Here is a 3,260-nt window from a genome sequence, read left to right as displayed (position 1 = left end):
ACAAAATTACATTTAAAAAATACAAATTTCCCTAAAAAACGCAAACAGAAGTAAATTTCAAAAAAGTGAGGGACACCCCTGGAGATATTAACACGATGCATCATCCCTGAAAAAATCGTTTAAATTCAACCACGCACAGCAGAGATATGACCTGTACTATGAAAAGTGGAATAATAATAATAATAATAATAACTAGTAGACTAATTGTTCTCGAACAATTAGAGGTCTTTCCAACTTCTTTGAATTTCAATTTCATTTAATATTTATCTCCTTAAAATTAAATTTCATTAAAAAGAAACAAAAAATTGCTTAAAAAAATGGAAAAAAAAAGAAAGATTTTTTTAAAAATTGGAAATGACCTTGACCTTTGACCTTCATGAAATATTCAAGGTCAAAGGTCAAGGGTATATTGCAATTAACCCCATGCATGAACGACTTATAGTTTAAAAGTTATAAGATTTAATATTAAGCGCAAAAGTGTTAAAGGGCAATAACTTATTTAAGGGGTCATCAGATCCTTTCGCACTGGAAAGTTGTGCCTAAAGTCTGTTAAGACATTAGTGAAGGTTTCATGTCTTTGCGCTTTACGGTTTCGAAGAAGTAGCAATAACAATGTTTTTCACTCAAGGGGCAATAACTTTTAATAGTGTCAATTTTAAGGAACAAGAATAAAATCTTTGAAATAGCTTTAAAAGTACATATTATAGATGCAAAGACATTAAGTATATGTTGAAAGACAAAAGAGATATAAAAAAAACTTAATTTCTCATTTATGGAATGACCTTGACCTTTGACCTTTACATGAATTTAAAGGTCAACGGTTAATGAATCTTATGCAGTTGGTCTTATGTTTCTACGACTTCTCATTTTGAAGATATTCAATTATTTGTAAAATTCAAAAACTTTCAGGGGCTATAACTCATTGAAGGGGTCACCAAATACTTTCGCAATGAATAGATTCCTGAGTCCCCTCAAGGAGTCAAAGACATTAGTGAAGGTTTCATGTCTCTGCGATTTACGGTTTCGGAGGAGTAGTGATAACTTCGAAAGGGGACATAGTTCATACGCGTTTGGTCAAATTTGTTTAACTTTTAATGACCTTTACGATGAACAAAAAGTCTTTTCGATAAATGTCGAAACAAAAAATCAGCGGAAGAAGAATAATAATAAGAAACAGAAGAAAATCAATAGGTCTTTCCACAGAAAGGTGGAAAGACCTAATAATAGAAAACAGAAGGAAAACAATAAGGTCTTCCGAAGGAAGTCGGAAGACCTTAATAATAATAATAATAAGAAACCGAGTAAAAACAATATGTTCCCAAACTCCGTTTGGGGAACATAATAAGTTGCTACAAATCCATGAGAAAAAATAAAGGTGCTGCAAATCCTTGAAAAAATTTGAATTTAAACCTTCCTCCAAATTAATACTTTCCACTCTTTTAAAGTGTTTTTGATACAGCACTTTGAATAAGCGAATTTAAATCCATTTCTGAGAAAGAATCTGCAAATCTCCTAATTTTATAAGGTTATATAGTTCCCTAACGGCCGCACTTTTAAAACCTGAGAATTTCCATTTTTAAACTAAAACTTCAGAATAAAAATCCACATTTTTACTTCCCATGGTGATGGTAATAATATTGTCCCACATTATGTCTGTGCTAATGTCAATTTATGCACATAATAAATAAAAAATGTAAAATAAAAAAAAAACCCTCACCACTGGACCCCTGTCTTACTTATGTAAACGACCGCCATTGAATGAATTAAATAAAAAAAAGAGTTCATGCACTCAGTGTTTTTACCGTCTCATTTCTCTTATCTACTTATTAGACGGGTAGAAAACAATGATACCAGACTCCTCCAGGTAACTTTTGGACATTTAAATGGCAATTTTTTAAGTAAGATATATGCCTCATACTATTCTATATGTAAAATTATCAGACACGGGCCTCAAACAGTCTAAAAATTTTACATATAGAACAGTATTTGGCATATATCAATTACTTAATGATCATACTGAAAACAGATATTTCCTTATCATATACGTTGATGTTCATTTACAGGGGAAGTCCTTTGTCATTGACTGGAAGACCTCTTCAAAGCCAAAACCAACATTACGAGATACATATGACTATCCACTACAAATGGTGGCATATCTTGGTGCACTCAGCCATTCTGACTATCTTGTTCAGAAGGGGGTAAGATAATTTTTAGAGAAAATCTGGGTAAGATAAATTTAACGAGGCTGAGTCTAATTATTTCTGCCCTAGGGAATTTGATAATTTTTTGATAATTAGTTTTTAGCTCACCTGAGCCAAATGCTCAAGTGAGCTTTTCTGATCACAATTTGTCCGTTGTCTGTCCTTGTCGTCATCTTCGTCATTGTTATAAACTTTTCACATTTTCGATGTCTTCTCAAGAACCGCTGGGTCAATTTCAACCAAACTTGCCACAAAGTATCCTTGGGTGAAGGGGATTCAAGTTTGTTAAATGAAGGGCAACGCCCTCATTCAAGGGGAGATAACTGGGAATTAATGAAAATTTGGTGGTATCTTTTAAAAATCTTCTCAAGAACCACTGTGCCAGGAAAGATGAAACTTAGGGGGAAACATCCTCAGGTAGTATAAGATTCAAATTTGTTCAAATCATGACCCCGGGGGTAGGGCGGGGCCACAATGGCCGACCAAAGTTTTACATAGAAATATATAGGAAAGAATGAGGGCACTTAGCACGTCATTTGGAACCTTTTCGTCTACTCATTTTAATCTTAACATTACAATATATCGCTAAATTAATCTATGATTAATGTGCAAGCATATGCTTTTGATATTTATTTATATAATTTTTTGTCATATATATTTCTTTAATTACAGAAATTGTAATTGAAAAGAACATGTAAAAGCCTTAAATTCTGGAAATTTGAACGGGACCATTTCGAATCTAAGGTATTCGCAAATAGGTGGAGACATTTAAACCGCATGGTTGTGGAATGTAAATATTAGCACATATGATTTTTTCGCACTACGAATTTAAATGGGGAAGAGAGAGATTGTGTTGATTTTATGGTGCACAATTATTAAATTATTAAATGATTCTAATGCTAAGGGATGGGGAACGTATCGCTCTGCAGACCATAACACAAAAGCGACATAAGCCTGTACATGTACTTACTAATGACACTATCAACACCAGAATTCTTTCAAAACACCCCTAATGAAAAGCATAAAGTTAAATAAGAGACATATTATCTTCAAACCCTG

This window comes from Saccostrea cucullata, unplaced genomic scaffold (assembly GCF_032062105.1).
Source record: "Saccostrea cucullata isolate Sc308-1 unplaced genomic scaffold, CSIRO_AGI_Scuc_v1 ctg5302, whole genome shotgun sequence".
NCBI lineage: Eukaryota > Metazoa > Mollusca > Bivalvia > Ostreida > Ostreidae > Saccostrea > Saccostrea cuccullata.
This window is presented reverse-complemented; position numbering follows the sequence as displayed.